This window comes from Triticum aestivum, chromosome 5D (genome assembly GCF_018294505.1).
Source record: "Triticum aestivum cultivar Chinese Spring chromosome 5D, IWGSC CS RefSeq v2.1, whole genome shotgun sequence".
Lineage (NCBI taxonomy): Eukaryota > Viridiplantae > Streptophyta > Magnoliopsida > Poales > Poaceae > Triticum > Triticum aestivum.
The window spans coordinates 531,246,232-531,264,727 of NC_057808.1; the positions used below are offsets into that span (position 1 = coordinate 531,246,232).

Genomic DNA, 18,496 nt, shown 5'->3' on the forward strand with positions numbered 1-18,496 from the left:
CCTTCTGGCTCAACACCAGTCTTTTTGGACATACATGCAAAAGATCACTTCCACGGTTCCGCCATCCTGCCAATCAGCTACTCGAACTTGGATATCAACTCCATCTTCGAGATGTACCATTTTACATACCCAGTCCCTTCCACGTCTCGATAGTTCACGTCAGTCTCATGTATTAACCTATGGTGTCGCAGGTCAGACCTCGTGTGACCTCTCCTCGCTCCAACACATGGGCACTGGACTCGTCCTCAACATCCTCTCAATGGTTGTCGTCGAGATTGTGGACTCCTGCACGAACGAGGATACCAACCTCAAGGCAATTGTGTTTTGCTGGTTCCACATCTTGTGTTGCAGGATGTAGACGAAGTGTTTGCCTACACAGGCATGTTGGACATCTTCAATCACAAGGCGCCGAACGCAAGACCGGACTTTCCACTTGGAGGACCTAGTGCTAACTGGGTGGACCTAAGTAGAGTCAAAGAAGACTTACAGTCGTATATATTGCATATCACAAAAGTCACTATAAAGTCATAAAACATCTGGAATGTAATTTTAGCTATAAAACTATATCATAATACATCATGTATATGTGATTATATGATACACATGAGGATTATAACATACAAGCACTCCAACATAAACAAATAATAAACAAATACAGTGTGATGACACGTTGGGGGGGGGGGGACCCCTCTCCCACGCAGAGTTAGGTATATTACATTGAAAAAAGTTCACATTACTACCCTGAATAAAGTTGGTGGTTCACTTTACCCCCTGATCTATTTTTCTGCTTCTTCTAGCCCCCAAACAAACCCAAACCGGACAAAACACCCCCTGGCTGGTTTGTCTCCACCCGCTGCTGATGTGGCACTAGTCAACGAAGATTTTGAGCTTGGTGGGCCCCCTGTTAGGTGGGGCTGGGAAAGAGCTGCCGCTGCCGGTTCGTGGCTGACCCGGAGCTGTGCAAGGAGGTCAGGGTATGACAGTTCAAGAGCGTCCCCAACAGGAGCCTGCCGTCGCCGATCGCCGGCTCTGATCTCCACCAGAAGGGCCTCTTCTTCACGCAGGACGAGAGGTGGTCGGCCGTGCGAAACAACATCATCTCACTCTACCAGTCGCCGCACCTCGCCGACCTCATCCCCACCATGCAGCGCTGCATCGAGCGCGCCGCTGACACCATACAGTTGAACATCGACGTCGACATCGACTTCTCCGACCTCGCCCTCAAGCTGGCCATCGACGTCATCGGCCAGGCGGCGTTCGGCGTCGACTTCGCGCTCTCGGCGCTGCGGGAGCACGGAGGACGTGAGGACGCAGAGTTCATCGTCGAGCACGTCCACTCCACCACCTCGCTCAAGATGGATCTGTCGGAGTCCCTCTCCATCGTGCTGGGCCTCGTCGCATCGGCATTGCAGTGGCCGGCTCGAGGGCTTCTTCGGTGGCTCCCCTAGATAGCGGACTGGAGGATCGCGCGGACCAACGAGCGGCTTTAGGCGAGGGTGGAGGAGTGTTGAGAAACGTTGCATGGAAAACAAAAAAAAAATCTAAGCACACGCAAGATCTATCCATGGAGATACATAGCAACGAGAGGGGGAGAGTGTGTCTACGTACCCTCGTAGACCGTAAGTGGAAGCGTTTAGTAACCCGGTGGATGTAGTCGAACTTCTTCACTCCGCAAAAATTGACATGCTTATAAGAAACATTTTTATCATGACTTGTGCAATCATCATTAGCATTTTCGATATTCAAAGAATTCATACTAACAACATTGCAATCATGCTCATCATTCAAATATTTTGTGCCAAATATTTCTTCTTCTTCTAACAATTGAGCACAATTTTCCGATCCATCATTTTCAAGAAATATATTATAAAGATAATCAATAATATGATGCAACCTCAATTCCATTTTTTATGTAGTTTTCTTTTACGGAACAAACTAGTGATACAACAGGAAACTAAAAGATTCGATTGCAAGATTTAAAGATATACCTTCATGCACTCACCTCCCCGGCAACGACACCAGAAAAGAGCTTTGTTGACAAGATGTGAGTGCCGCTTACCTAACCTCCCCGGTAACGGCGCCAGAAAAGAGCTTGATGTCTACTACGCAACTTTATTCTTGTAGACTCGTGTTGGGCCTCCAAGCGCAGAGTTTTGTAGGACAGTAGCAATTTTCCCTCAAGTGTATGACCTAAGGTTTATCAATCCGTGGGAGGCATAGGATGAAGATGGTGTCTCTCAAACAACCCTGCAACCAAATAACAAAGAGTCTCTTGTGTCCCCAACACACCCAATACAATGACAATTTTTATAGGTGCACTAGTTCGGCGAAGAGATGGTGATAAAAGTGTAATACGGATGGTAGAAATATATTTTTATAATCTGAATAAATAAAAACAGCAAGGTAGCAATCAATAAAACGGAGCACAAACGGTATTGCAATGCTTGAAAACAAGGCCTAGGGTCCGTACTTTCGCTAGTGCAATCTCTCAACAGTGCTAATATAATTGGATCATATAACCATCCCTCAAAGTACGATGAAGAATCACTCCAAAGTTCCTATCTAGCGGAGAACATAAGAAGAAATTGTTTGTAGGGTACGAAACCACCTCAAAGCTATTCTTTCCGTTCGATCTATTCAAGAGTTCGTACTAAAATAACACAAAGCTATTCTTTCTGTTCGATCTATCCTAGAGTTCGTACTAAAATAACACCAAAGCAAATTCAGATACATAATACTCAATCCAACATAAAGAACCTCAAAGAGTGCCCCAAGATTTCTACGGGAGAAACAAAGACAAGAACGTGCATCAACCCCTATGCGTAGATTACCCCAATGTCACCTCGGGAATCCGCGAGTTGAGTGCCAAAACATATATCAAGTGAATCAATATGATACCCCATTGTCACAACGAGTATTCATTTGCAAGACATATATCAAGTGTTCTCAAATCCAAAAAAGTATTCACTCCGATAAAACGAAATCTCAAAGGGAAAACTCAATTCATCACAAGATAGAGAGGGGAAAACACCATATGATCTGACTATATTAACAAAGCCCGTGATACATCAAGATCGGGACATCTCAAGAACACGAGAGAGAGAGAGAGATTAAACACATAGCTACTGGTACAAACCCTCAGCCCCGAGGGTGGACTACTCCCTCCTCATCGTGGTGGCCGCCGGGATGATGAAGATGGCCACCGGTGATGATCTCCCCCCTCTGGCGGAGTGCCGGAACGGGGTCTAGATTTGTTTTCGGTGGCTACAAAGGCTGCTTGCGGCGGCGGAACTTCTCATCTAGGGTTACCCTGAGGGTTTTTGGAATATTTGGTGATTTATAGGGCAAAGAGGGGGTGCGGGAGGCCACCGAGATGGGCACAACCCACCTGGGCGCGCCTGGGGGCCAGGCGCGCCCTGGTGGGTTGTGCCCCCTTGGGGCACCCCCTAGGTGCTTCTCTAGCCCACTAGATGTCTTCTGGTCCATAAAAAATCCACAAAAATTTTTGCGGTGTTTGGACTCCGTTTGATATTGATTTCCTGCGATGTAAAAAACAAGCAAAAAACAACAACTGGCACTGGGCACTGGGTCAACAGGTTGTCCCAAAAAATGATATAAAGTTGCTATAAAATGATTGTAAAACATCCAAGAATGATAATATAACAACATGAATACTTCATAAATTATAGATACGTTGGAGACGTATCAACATCCCCAAGCTTAATTCCTACTCGTCCTCGAGTAGGTACATGATAAAAGAAATAATTTATGAAGTGTGAATGCTAGCAAAGTGCATAAGTTTGATCAATGATAATTTCAATCACTTTTCCTAGCATCATAATAGCAATTCTTTCTCATAGAACTCATCATGTTAAAGTAGCAACCAATTCACATGTTAAGGTTCAAACAATGGATGCTCTTAAAACTCAACAACCTATATTCTTAGTCACCAAAAAATTGCAATTCAACTTATTCAATAGAGTCTAAGTAAGAGCTCCACATACTCAACCATCATATAGTCTTCTATGATTGCTTACACTCACCGCATACACACGAGCAAAACATTTCAACCGGACACATAGAAAGATAGGAGCTTATAATTTCGCTCCCAACGTATTCACCTCAAGGGTGATGTCAACAATAATAACTCATGCTACCCATATTCAACTAGACATATGTGCCTAGATCTTTCCTCACCACATGATGCTTGCCAAAGGAGAAAAATAAAAAGGAATAGAGAAAAACTTTGACTCTTGCATAAAAGAAAATACACGAAGTAAAAGATAGGCCCTTCGCAGAGGAAAGTAGAGGTTGCCATGCGCTTTTGTTTGTATGCTCAACCCCTTAGTGCAAAAGAACGTCACGTTATATTTCCCTTGTGATGGCAACCTTTATTATGCAGTCTGTCGCTTTTATTCTTTACCATCACAAGTTCGTACAACGCTCAATTTTCTCTTAAACTAAATGATCTCACACTTTTAGAAGCAATTTTTATTGCCTTATTGCAGCGATGACAACTTACTTGAAGGATCGTACTCAATCCTTAGGTAGGTATGGTGGACTCTTGAAAATAAGATTTGGGTTTAAGGGTTTTTGGATGCACAAGTAGTATCTCTACTTGGTGCGGAATTTTTGGCTAGCAAAGATGGGGGGCAAGCACCACATGTTGAAGGATCTATGACAATATAACTTCTATGTGAATATGAACAAACATAAATCATTACGTTGTCTTCCTTGTCCAACGTCAACAATTTTGGCATATAATATTTTGATGGATGCTCACAATCACAAAATATTTCCAAGATGGTGTATTTGCATGTGAAAGTTCTCTTCCTTATAGCACTACAAAAAAAAGACACATCCGTGACATTTTGGGCCGAACGATTTTTTTTTCTGTCATACATATGACACTTCTATGACGATAATTGTGACAAAACCCGGTATCATCATAGATGTGGTGGGCTCCTACTTCTATGACAAAAAATCATGACAGAAAATGGGCTTTTCGTCCTGGGCGGGCCGGAGACGCAGCTGCATGACATTCTTTGGGCCGTCCATGACGGAAAAAACCATGGTAGAAGCAAGGGGGAGGAAAATTTCGGGGAGTTGCTGGTTACGGTGGGAGGTCGGGGGCCGAGCGATGCGCGTTTCTCTCGTACACGTACGCGCCTGTGTGCGAGGCGTTGGCTCTAACTGAACCCGAGCGAGGCGTTGGGCTCTAACTGAACCCGAGCGATTGCACTGTAGGCTACGCGTTACTGAACCCGAGCGATCGATCGATGGCTGTTAACTGAACCCGATCGAGCGATTCCTTCGCTACTGCTGCTAACTGAAGCCGATCGATTGGATGAACAGTGAGCGTTGGGGGGGGGGGTTGGATGAACAGTGAGCGGTGGCATTGCCTCTGGATGAACAGGACCCCGTGGTGTGGTGGAGGGCTGGATGAATAGTAGACGGTGGAGGGGTGCCCGTGGACGGGTGGTTGAACAGGACCCCGTAGTGTGGAGGGCTGGATGAACAGTAGACGGTGGAGGGGTACTTGTGGAGGGGTGGTTGAACAGTAGCCGATGGAGTAGCGCGTGGTGGAGGCTGGATGAACAGGAGCCCATGGAGGCTGGAGGAGGTCGACGGTAGCCCGTGGAGGCTGGAGGAGGTCGACGGTGGAGATGAACAGTATCCCGTGGAGTCCCGTTTTGTGGTACGCCACACCCCTCCTGATGAACAGGACCCCCATTTCGACCGTAGGAGGTCCGTTTTGTCCGTTTTGCGGTACGCCACACCCCTCCGAATCAACAGGACCCCAGTTTCGACCGTAGGAGGTCCGTTTCGTCCGTTTTGCGGTACGCCACACCCCTCCCGATCAACAGGACCCCCGTTTCGACCGTAGGAGGTCCGTTCCCTCCGTTTTGCGGTACGCCAGACCCCTCCCGATCAACAGGACCCCGTTCCGAACGTAGGAGGTCCGTTTCCTCCGTTGTGCGGTACGCCAGGCCTCGTTTCTATCGCCTGTTCCGTCCAAGCCCTCCCGATGAACACGACCACGCATTCCGTTCCGACCCAGCCGGTTGGCTCCCACGCGTTCCGTTGCCTCCCGATGAACACAACGCATTCCGTTGCCTCCCCATGAACACGACGCGTTCCGTTGCCTCCCCATGAACACGACGATGATGCTGTTTCTCCGTTCCGACCCAGCCATGTACACGAGCCCTGGCCGTACGTAAGCGCGAGTAGGCATTCGAGACCCCGCCCGTATGTACACATACGTGGCCATATTTTCTTTCTTGCACCCTGGCCGCTGTACGTACGTGTACATGCTACGTGCGCGCCTCTACTACGAGACGTACGCGCCTCTACTACGACACGTGCGCGCCTCTACATCCACCAATATATATGTGCGTACACGTTCGCGACCAGAATGACAACGCTACGTACGCTTCGACCAGGTGGGTCTCGACTGTCAGGCACTTCCTTGCCTGTGAAGATGTAGCTGGTGGGTCCCAGTAGTCAGGGGGGCGAATCGTTTTCTTTGCCCGGACGCACTTCCTTGCATGCGAAGATGTAGTTGGTGGGTCCCAGCAGTCAGGGGGAAACGTTTTTTTTGCGAAATACAGTGGCCCGTCCGGTGGGTCCCAGCTGCCAGGTGGAGGAATCATTATTTTCCGCGTAATAAGGAGGCACTTCCTTGCTGCGGCCGTGGACCCAGCTGTCAGCCTCTTCACGTACAGTCCACGTCCGATGGAAGTCGTTCCTTGACCACGTTGACCATGCCGCGCCGAGAGCATCAGGGCGGTGGACGACGGCGAGGCCTAGGAAGGGGACGACGGGGAGCCGGGGAAGACGCGGCAGTGGAAGCCCGCGCGGAGAGGAGTACGAGGGTTCACTGGTTCGGCTGCGGTGTGAGGCTGCCGTCGCCGCAGGGCCTGGCCAGCGGTGGGAATAGTAGGGGGCGGTGAGGCCTTCGCGGCAGCACAGCCGGCCACGGGAGGCAGGAGCATGCGGCACGACCGGCGCTACTTTGGGCGGCTGGAGCAAGAAGACCAGAGGTTGAAGAAGCACTACGACCGTTGGATGGACATCGTACGGTCACTGGAGCTAGAATCGTTCATATTAACTAAAGTTGACAAAGGCCCCGTCCCAGTCAACTTAGTAGGCCCACAAGTCAGCCTCCCACCATGGTGGGTCCCAGCTAGCAGGGGGGTATTCATTTTTTGTGCGTAATAAGGAGGCACTTCTGGTGGGTCCGAGCTGACAGCGGGGGGAACTTTTTTTTCGCGAAATATGCTGGCCCGTCCGGTGGGTCCCAGCAGTCAGGGGGCAAACGTTTTTTTCGCGAAATAAGGTGGCCCGTCAGGTGGGTCCCTGCTGTCAGGTGGAGGAATAATTATTTTGCGCGTAATAAGGGGGCACTTCCTTGCGGCCACCTGGATCTAGCTGTCAGCCTCTCCATGTACAGTACTCTTTCGATGGAAGTCGGTCATTGACCACGTTGATCACGCCGCGCCGAGAGCACCAGGGCGGTGGTCTGGACGACGGCAAGGCCTAGGAAGGGGACGACGCGGAGCCGGGGAAGACGCAACAGTGGAAGCCCGCGTGGAGAGGAGTACGAGGGTTCACTGGTTCGGCTGCGGTGTGAGGCTGCCGTCGCCGCAGAATAACAGGGGGTGTGGGTGAGGAGAGGGATGGCCTGGCCAGCGGTGGGAGTAGTACGGGGCGGTGAGGCCTCCGCGGCATCACAGCCGGCCACGGGAGGCAGGAGCACGCGACACGACCGGCGCTGCTTTGGGCGGCTGGAGCAAGAAGATCAGAGGTTGAAGAAGCACTACGGCCGTTGGATGGACATCGTACGACCACTGCAGCTAGAATCGTTTATATTGACTAAGTTGACAAAGCCCTTGGTACGCGTCAACTTAGTAGGCCCACAGCTCGGATTTGGCAGAGAACATATAGCCCATTTGCGATTTGTAAGAATGTACATCCCATTTTTAATTCTAATGGAATTTACTACAGCCCATTTACAGTTTGTTAAAAGTACAGCCCAACTTCTAGCTAGGACGACGATTAATAATTTCAAACAACCGCTCAAAACAGAATTGAAAAAAAAAATTCCCACATTTTGATGGGATCCGAAATATTTTTATCCAAAATTTCTAGTCAGCTTAAATATAATTTCAAAATAAAGTTGTATTACGTTAAAATCCAACGAAATATTGCGCGCCCAACAAGTAATGAAATTAAAATTTTCAAATTCCAAAAATAATATATTTTTCAAACTAATTACGTGTTTTGGTGCATAGTAACTGTTCAGTTATTATAATTACATCCCATTTATTATTTCTTAAAGTCCATTTTCTTGTTAAGCCTAATGCATACCTCCTAGGAAAGTTTGCAGCCCAGCGGGGCGGAGAATAACAAGTTGACCCGGATATTGTGTACAACTGTCGGCCCAGTTGCATTGCTGATGTTGAAAAAAGGCCTGTGTAGTACAGTACAACCTAACATGGTTACTCAGCCCACATTCAGCGATGCCGGAAAGGCCCAAACAAGGCTTCTGTACAACTTTTTGAAGTCAATGAGCTCAGTTAATAACTTAAGAAAAAAGTTAGATTACAGTGGAACCTAATTAAAAGCTGTCACGAGCAAATAGATAATTCAACGGGTCCCACTTGTGCGTGTGCGCGTATGTGTGCGTGTGTGTGTGTGAGAGAGAGAGAGATAGAGAGAGAGACCCATCCGTCGATGCTCGTAAATACATCTTTCAGCCATATGCATTGCTGATGCTCAGTAAAAACTTATATAGTTGACACAATCATATAGAACATCATAGCACACTGAACTTGCATACAAAAATTTCACGCAGGCGGCACAATTAGGATGGAAGCAGTGGATCGCTACGGGAAGGGCTATGTTGAAACCAACGAAGTCGTACATAACGGTTCATCGTCTTTATCAATGACGGGGAAATATCTTGAATGTTGTGCAAAGAAAACAGGCAAACAACACAATAAGTTCTGCTAGCACATTAAGTTGACGTACAACCCTTTCTAAAAAAAGTTCAGGTACAAAATTAGAACAGGTCACAATCAAATGTACTGGCATATCAGTGCTTCACACCCATAGCTCGGATTTAACTAGTATCTGACAAGATTCAGTTGTTACCTCAAATTAGAGCACATCCAGGCAGCCAGCCCTGCCTCTTCTCCCAAAGAAGCAGTGGCCTCCGCCGCGCGATGGAGTAGGCCTTGTGCCATCCATCGTTCCGAGCAACACGGGGAAAGTCTGACGTTGACTCCTGTAATGGACGTCGTCGACGGACCCTGGCACCAGCGGCGGCGTCAGGACTTCGATTGATGGATTGACCACTTCTTCGACATGCACGAACACTCGATACAGGTACATCCCTAGCGTGGTCCGCGGCAGCCTTGGTGGCGACGAATAGTACAACCCCGGTTCCTGCACCGGTATCTCAACACCAATCACCTTCGGTATGGTGGACGACTTCTTCATCCATGCCATAACCGTCAGAGCCCAGCTGTCTGGAGGAACAAACATACTTACGAGCTCACCTCCAAGGTCGTTGATAAGCTCGTTGTTCCAAGCACGTCGAGGCATGCCGTGGAAGGTAAGCTTTGTTAAAAACTCAAGCTCAGAGGGCACCGAGCCCCATCCTGGGTGCCACCGATCAAAGCTCACCAGCGCGCCATCGCAGAACAAACGCCGGGAAGATTCGAACACACGACTGCAGTCGAAAGTTGTCCGGAACCTGACGAAGAAATCAGCCAGTGGCGGACAGACTTCAACGAGCAAGTCACTTATTTGGATGCCGTGTGCAATGCCAAGAGCTTTGACAAGGTCGTCCGATGAGACGGGAGGCCGGTCGCCGTTGATGGTTACCATCAGCACTTTGCCGACAAACTGGTCGTCAAGCGCCGCCATGCCACTGTTGAGCGACAGCACGCAGTGACCGAAGGCAGGACGGACCTCAAGATCTTCGGCTTGGAGATCCGCGTTGACCGGCAACATGATAGTGCACTTGAGTACAGGGAGTACAGGAGGGGGATTTGGGGGAACTGGAGTAGGAATCGAGATTCCAGAGGTGGGGGAGGGGTGGGAGACTGGGGATGAAAAGGTAGCATGAATTTCGAGCACGCGCCAATATGCTCTCGGCGCGCAAGCGCACGAAAACACCGGTGGCGCCCACATGTTGGCCTAAGAGTCCTTATTCTTTCTTTTTTGGAGAGCCCGGCCTTTTTTTTCAGGATCTTTTGAGAGCCCGACCTGAGAGTCATAATTGACCTGTTTGGCATTGCGTTACTACTCGGCCCATATTCAACGACACCTCACTGGCCCAAACAAGTGTACATCATCGAAAAGACACTGAGCTCAAATTATATAACTCGAAAAAAGGAGATATACTCTGAACACTGGAGAATGCTGATGCCCTCATTTAGCCCACCAGTAGTTCGAAACAATAAACAGTTCGAAACAACGTTATATACAACATTCAAACACTGACTAGTGACTACTACTGACATAAACAGCAAGACATGATAGTTCATAAGAAGTCTTGCTACACCACCAAAACGCACCCATCTGCAGTGCTCAGACTCTCGTGATCCAGACGAGAATGACATTCTAAACAGAAGCAATTATTACATAGTAAGAGTGACATAGACGAGGATGACCAAATGACAAGGAATATGCATAACAAAAGAAAGAACTACCCATCCAGAACCAGCTGCAAAGACAACAAAGTCATTCGAAGAGATGATCCAACACCATCATAATTTGCAGCCCCGCTTCAGCGACCAGTGATCCGGAGACACTAGTACTCCACCCTTTCGATGCAACAGCCCAATTACCTATCAACCTGAAGGCTTGAACCACATCACTGCCTGTCGTAATTGAGACATCCAAGGATCAATGTTAATCCGGATGCCTTTTTCATTCTCACCTTCTTTTGGCTGCAGGCTGTATCGTTGACAATCAGGGGAGTTTGCTCCCAAACTCCTAGGGGTCGCCATGTAGACACAGTTTTCCATAGCAAACAGAGCCTCTCTGCCATCAAGGTCCTTGACAACGGTGATCTCCTGGTTAATCGGATAATTGAGTCCGAGAAACAGAGAGTGTGAACCAAGGCTGTTTACCCGCCTCCAACTAAAAAATCCTAAAGGCCCCAACAAGTTGGTATCCTGCTCATAGACGTAACAGCCACTGTCCGGATACTCACGTATTACACGGTGCTTGTATACAGTGGGGTTTTTGCAATATAAATTTTCCGGCTCATGTGCCCGAATGATCATCAGTCTTTTGCCGTCGTCTGATCGAGCGAGGAACCAGTTGTGCTTCCCTGTTTTTGGCAAAGGTGGTGTGATTACAAAGGGCAGTAACTGTAGGGACACTGCATCATATCAAAAAGGACAGGCATTGTTAATGTAAGATCAGCATTGTTCAGAGTATGAGTAGGATAATGCAAGAAACATCATTGATATGTCCCTGTTGGAACTGGGAGGAAAATATAGGGAAATGTATACTGGGTTCGAAAAATATAGAAGTGCCATGCATGGTTATACTCATGTCATCTCGCAATCGATTCTTCACAGGAAACTACCATGTCATGCATGTTATGTACTACCTCCGTTCCCAAATATTTGTCTTTCTAGGCATTTCAAATAGACACAACATACGGATGTATGTAGACATATTTTAGAGTGTAGATTCACTCATTTTGCTCCGTATGTAGTCACTTGTTAAAATCTCTAGAAAGACAAATATTTGGGAATGGAGGGAGTAATCATGTTCTGTCCTCACAAACAAATTCTTCAAGGTAACTAACAGACCATGCATTGTTATATACTCGTGTTCTGTGGGCAAATTTTTTGTGAGGATATTATTCTAGCCATTGATTGCTGAAGGGTGAATATAGGTATGTACACATGGTAAGCATTGCAGGATTTCACTACTTGCAAATATAGAGTTCTCCATATGCACATTTACTTCCCTAATGTATGGTTTGATGAAACCAACAGTGTGGTGCATGTTTCTACATCATGAAAATGAGGAAACTAACATGGCCATTGATACACACTCATATTTAGTAGTAGTATATAGATTACTGTAAAATAAGGATATTATCCATATATTCCTAACCGTTTGATTATTCAGGGTACAAATTGGCTGTAATGACATGGTCACAATCGCATGAATTAAGTCATTCCAAATATAGCTGATTTATGGCGTCTCTAATACATTGCCATAGTTCTACTCAAATTCTGCTCAAACAGGAATATGCCAATCATCACAAAAAGTTCAAACAGTGTCATGGCGTCATCATTAACATGAGACGGAAACAACTTACACGCGCTGTCCCAGCAATACGTGGTGCCATCTGCTTTGTCGATCGCGTAGATGATGCCATTGTGTTCAATAGCATCACAGAAGTGTGTATCAGCTTTGACGATGATCCACTGCAAGCCGAGTTGTCTCCAGCTAAAGAAGGCACCGGCGTAAAGATAGGCGAGTCTGCGGTCGAACAAGGCAATTAGCTTGAAGTCTGCGTAATTCGCATGTCGTGTGGGCACTTGGCAGATTACAATATTCTGCAAAACTAGGTCCGTCCAACTGACATAGTAATCTAGATGACTTAGACCGCGATGGTAATACTCTATATAATCAAACGGAGGAAGGATAATCTCATGGGAGGTCTGGAAGTTCACGAGCACCAACTTTTTACCGTCTTCTCTGAAGGCAGCCATCCAGTGGGAGTTCATGCCGACCCAGTACATACCTACCAAGAAGTTTCGGGCGATGGTGATAAGATCTATGTCGAGGGAAATGATGTACGGCGACCCACTACATACCTGCAAAGAAGTTTCGGCTAATGGAGATCGGATTGAAGTCGAGGGGCATCATGCACGCCTCCGTATCATGGTGAGCCAATCTCGCAAGACCAGATAGCAGCAAGCAGGGTGTCTTGAAAAGCTTAGGCCTCGCTTCGACGATGGCCGTGTGCATGTCCCTCGAGCATGCAGCCAGCCGCAGGGCGCTCAACAGATCCATACACGAACAACAGAGGTCGAGGATGTCACTGGGGAGATTGCTCCAAACGCGGCTCATATGGATGCTGCGCGGTTCGCGTTCGGCCATGGTGGAGTTTGGAAGGGGGCTTGATTTACGGGGGAGAAGGATGTCGGTGCTGGAGCGGCTAGCGAGGGAATAGTGGTACTGGGGGAGGCGAGTGAGGCAACGGTACACAGGGGCACAGTGAGATGGAGACGGAGAAGGAGATGGAGATGGAGTGGTGCTATGGGAGCGGAGAGGGAGACGAGGCGAGGCGCCAATGTGCTGTACAGCAGCGGTGACAGACTGCACGGTGCATAGGGTGAGGCTGACTTTGGTAACCCAGCACGCTGCCTGGACTAGTGTCAGGCGCAGGGTGTTGTCGCTTCACTGTGAGGACCGGATGAATAGTATTTTGACCATCAAGTGTACTCCCTCCGTCTAGGTGAGTAAGTCATCTTAGGTTGTGCGCCGTGACCAAGGAGGAGGGGAAAACGAGAGACCTTAATGTTTATTTGCTAATTAATAGCATTGCATGCAATGAACTAACCACTGCATGTTGTGTTTGGTAGTTTCAAGTCATTAAAAGCTTGCACACCCCTCATCTCTTATTGGTTGATATGTCAAGAAACAAGAAACGAGATAGAAATTAATGCACCGCGCCTAAGTGTTTTGGGATTATTTGGTTTTCGTAAGATGACTTACACACCTAGACGGAGGGAGTACCACAGTTGTATTACTACTACTACTACTACTACTACTACTACTACTACTACTAGGAACAGGAGTACTCCAGTATTGTATAGCGGAAATAGGTCTCCCGTGCTAGCATGCCTATTCACTTCATCGTTCAGGTATCATCCATATTGCGTGCAGAACCAAATTCTCATGCATGCCCAATCAACGCCCTGCCACGATGCATGCAGTCGTCGTTCTGGTGCATCAAGGACGGCATGCAAATCGTTCCACACTTGAGAAGAGGAAAAATGGAAAGGTAGAACGCGGCAGCAGAGGAAGAGAACGCTGGCTAACGAGGCTGGGAGGGGATTGAGCAGGAAGTTAATGCTCAACGCCTAAAGGTTTTGGGAAAACCTGATTTTCATAAGGTGACTTATACTCACCTAAACGGAGGGAGTATTCCTTAACCAGAGAATGTTGTGTCTCCCACTCACACGCTCAAAAAAAACTACGACACATTTTTTATCTGTTTGCATAGGTCCCACCTATCAGGACGGATGGGCACGTACACGAACAGGTACGACTCATCAGTCTACCCGCATAGCCTTTTCGTTTAGTCTACCTAGCCGTCTAATCAACTGCCTGCACGCCACTTCTCCCATTTACTTCTCCATCGGGAACCGATTCTCCTCGGCTTCTTCACCTCCCCTTCGTCTTCATTTGCATCCAAACCCCACTGCGTTCACATTGTTTTAACCTCTTTAAATAGTCATCTACTACTTCAGTTAGACTAGCCATCTAATCCTAATTCTCCAAACCATAGCCCTCCGTTCCAGCGGTTTCAAATGGCGAAAGAGATCGAGATGCAGGTTTTTAGCATCCAACATGTCCTCGTCGAAGGCTCGATGCGCATAGTTGCCACAGTCACCGTCCACCCAAGGGTTGTTCTGCAGTGGATCAACAATGTATCCAACTCCCTCGAAAAGGTAGAGACGAGGGTCATCGGTCTCGATGCAGAGTACACGGAGCGTGCCCCTGGGAAGATCCAACGCGCCGCCGTCCTTCAGCTGTGCCTCGAAGATGATGTTTTGGTGTACCACATCATACACTCACCCTCCATACCAGGTGAGCTTCATGATTTCTTGTCTCAGGAGGACGTATACTTCTATGGGGCAGCCATTGAAGGGGACAAATAGAAGCTGGAGCCGTACAACCTTGATTTGAAAAGCATCGCTGACCTACAAACTAGAATCAAAATTCCTGTAGAAGATTGTGATAAACAGACACCATCCCTATTCGACGTAGCAAATTTTGTGCTCGGTACAAATCTTCAGAAGGGTGACGAGACAGTGGCATTAAGGTCGTCTAGATGGGAGAATTATCCCTTGACGTACGAGCAGATAAAATATGCTGCCCTCGATGCCCGTGTGAGTTTCGAGATAGTTGCAAGGTCCAAAGAGCTTGTTGCGAAGCCGTCTCCCACAGAGAATGAGAAGAAGAAGAAGAAGAAGGAGAAGAAGAAGAAGAAGAAGAAGAAGAAGAAGAAAAGGCTGCACCTGCAGGAGGGCATTATGGATGGATGAACTATTTCATCTCTTGTAAAAAAAATATTCCCTCTCGGTGTATATTGATATAGATGGACTATTTCGATGGTGTGCATGTATTTGGAACAGAGTACTAGCGTGGGTCTGCTTGACTATAAGGAACTATTTATCCGCATGTATAGCTTTCTCTGCTACTCCTTCCAGTGATCGGTATGCAGTGCATGTGTCCGTAGACATGACAGCTTGTCCATGGAAGTTCAACTACGACGACCATCACGTTTCATCTCGCGATTCCCACGACGCCTCTCCAACCCACGGCACCACGCCCCCGACGTGCGCCTCACCCCTCTCGGCCGCACCGCCCCTCTGCCTTTGTGTGCATGACATTTGGGCCACCTAAAATGCGGCGAGCATCAAGTTTCTACCACAGCTACCCGCGATTCCCACGACGCCGCTCGAACCCATGAAACCACACGTCCCCCGACCTGCGGCTCACCCCTCTTGGCCCCACTGCCCCTCTGCCTACGGGAGCATTACATGTGGACCAGTCACCTATCGGGTCCACATGTTATTGACTCAAAGGTAGGTGTAGTAAGGCGCTGAAGCTCAGTCCCGACGGCCCTGAGAGGGAAATGTAACTCCTGTGCCAGGGCTTGTGGTGCTCCCGCAGCACGAACTCGTGCCAAACTCGAGATTTGTTTCTTTACTATACATGCACGCAACGATTTAATGGACATTGTAATCTCAACATGTGATGGGGAGCTCTGAATTTGAATTTGAAACTTATAAAACGAAAAGATTCAAAACAAATAAACTGGGAAAGAGGGAGTATATCGTAGGATGTGTCCCATACAAAATAAGTCCCCTGGTTTGTCACCGCGAAGATGCGGTTAGAAAGGAGCACAACGTCTTCCTACTCGTACGGCAACAAATCGGCCGCAGACAGCATGGTCCGCCTTTGACCGCCATGTGCAAGGTTCGTGCTATCTTATTCAATCTCACCGTGGTTCCATTGTACCAATACATGCGGTGGCCCATTGCATGGCCGATCCCAATGTTGGACAAAGGTTCTACGGGAACGGTGTCACCGTTGTAAATGTTGTGCAAATTGATGTTGGTACCCTCCCGTACATATGCAAGCCAATCTCCACTCGCACGAGCCTAACCTGTGAAACAGTGGGCAGGGGGAGAATTAGAAAATGGACACGGAAGTAGTCTTTAGAATGCATTTACTACGTGATCAAACTCATCTTAGCTGCTCATCGGAGGAAATCCAAGTGCCCCTCAACGTCGGCATCTCAAGGGGCGTCAACTTGCAACTATGGCCACGCCGCACTGGAGAGACCCCCAAGGAAACATCCTCGTGCGTTCCACGGAACATCAAGATGCATTTGTATGAGTAGTTTATCTTGTGAGAGAAAAGGATGAACGAGGGAAGGCCTCTAGAGATAGAGATGGACACTACTACTACCAATGTGCTGGCCCGTGCGTTGCAATGGATCCAAAGTAGTAGAATAATACTTGTTCACGTGCTTGAAATATAAACACTCTAGTTTTGATATACATGTGTCAGCAGACATGACAGCTTGTCCATGGAAGTTGAACCACGGCGACCATCACGTTTCTTGTTTCTACCACTGCCACACCCACACGCGATTCCCACGACGCCGCTCCAACCCACGGCACGACGTCCCCCGACGTGGACATGGATCCTCTGACATGGCTATCACTGCCTTGCCCTGCCTTTCCTTCGCTGACAGGTGGGACCCACGCTTATGGGTCCCACATGTCAGTGACAGAATGGTAGGATTGTTCGCGTCAGGGGATCCTCACCCCCCCGACGTGCCCCTCATCCCTCTCGGCCCCACCGCTCCTCTGACTTTGTGTGCATGACATGCGGGCCAGCTGAACTGCGGCGACCATCAACTTTCTATCACAGACACACCCGATTGGACGCGGTTTGCCTGCACCGCTGCTGTGCTCTGATCCGTACTCCTGCACCATCGAATTTTCATCTAGCGGCTGTGACACATTTCGTCCCGGGCATCAATCCTCAGCTGGAGTACTTATGTACTACAGGTAGTACCCGTTGGTGTGGCCATCTACGCCTCGTAACGCCCCGACGCCTAGCTGTGGCACCCTCGCCACGGCCACGCCACCACCGGTCGGTTCATCTCGAAAGAGTGAGTCGCGAACCACGCCACCACCATGAGAATGACATGTGGGCTAGCCGCATTTAAGGTCCGCATGTCATTGACTCATAGGCCGGGCACTAAGCCACTGAAGTTCGGTCCCGTGGGCCCCGAGAGGGAAATGTAACTCCTGCGGCAGGCCTTGTGGTGCACCCGTAGTACGAGCTCGTGCCAAAACTGGAATTTGTTTCTTACTACTACCAACTAGTACTAGTAAGGTACACGTGCATTGCACGCATGAGATTCTGGCGGTTTGTGCATTATGCTTCTACATGTGGAGCTTTCTGGATTCTAACATGTGGCAAAATCTGGTGGGATGTAAGGTTAGGCAAGTTTGATTAACTTAGGTGAGTGTTTGGTTCAAGCCACACCTTAGGCAAGCCACACTAAGGCCCCACATGACATACACACAAAAAATGTGGCAAGATTCCCTTAGGCTTGCCAACTTGTGGCTCTCATTTTGAAGAACTAATAACTTTGCCTAAGCTTAGTTGTGGCAAAGTTAGTCATGAATTAAGTTCAACCATGGAGTCTTCTAGATTATACATGTGGCAGAATCTGGTGGATGATATCCAACGGCCAGTAGTGCTCGGATTTGCCATCTTTGTACCGTCGGATTGGCTTCATCCAACGACCAACTTTCAAAGTTTTTCACACACTATATAGGGGGTATAGATATAGATGTGCCGGTCCGTTGCAATGGATCCAAAGTATATCTATTTAGTGAAGTGCACTCTAAACACATTATCTATTTATTTTTCTCTAACCTTCCGTAGCCATGCAACCAAGCCACATAAGCTTCACGGGTGCCCCCCACATCATATTATTCATACTACGTTGATTCAAAAAAATAGGAATCACCCAAAACAAGATCTTCCCGTTTTTTGTTCCTACGATGTTGTGCCGTGCACGTACCTACTAGTTGTATAGTGGTAATACTAGTAATATAGTATTAGGAGTACAAACTTGGTACTAGTAGGAGTAGTACTAGTACGGAATGCTCCTACTCTATCAACGAGCCCCGTC

General features: G+C 48.0%; 1 pseudogene; it reads left to right on the plus strand.

Annotated features, from left to right (window-relative positions):
- Positions 1-226: 226 nt before the first annotated feature.
- The window catches only part of LOC123121120 (cytochrome P450 711A1-like), a 41,142-nt pseudogene continuing 22,872 nt past the window's right edge, over positions 227-18,496 (plus strand).